The following is a 314-nucleotide window of genomic DNA, read 5'->3' as shown; positions in this document are numbered from 1 at the left end:
GCTTGTGAATGCTGAGATGCTGGGGCAGATGGAGCGTCCTATGGGAGTGTGTGTGTGGGGGGGTCCCCATCATGTTCGGTGGCAGGCCCGAAAGTAGACCAGAAGCACTCCTAGTCCACTTCCAGGTCTGCCATGGAGCGCATGGGGGACCCCCCCACACACCCACCCCCCGGGCTCAGCGCCTGGTGCCTCCTGAGCCTGGGGGGGCATCCAGGATTCCCCTGCGGCCAATTGCTGAGCTGGGGGGAGGTGCGGGGGCCTCCCCATTTCCTGTGGGATGCTCCATCCACCTCACCATCTCAGCATTCACGAGC

Source organism: Gavialis gangeticus, unplaced genomic scaffold (genome assembly GCF_001723915.1).
Source record: "Gavialis gangeticus isolate Ggan-Ray unplaced genomic scaffold, GavGan_comp1, whole genome shotgun sequence".
NCBI lineage: Eukaryota > Metazoa > Chordata > Crocodylia > Gavialidae > Gavialis > Gavialis gangeticus.
Note: the sequence above shows the minus strand (reverse complement) of the source record.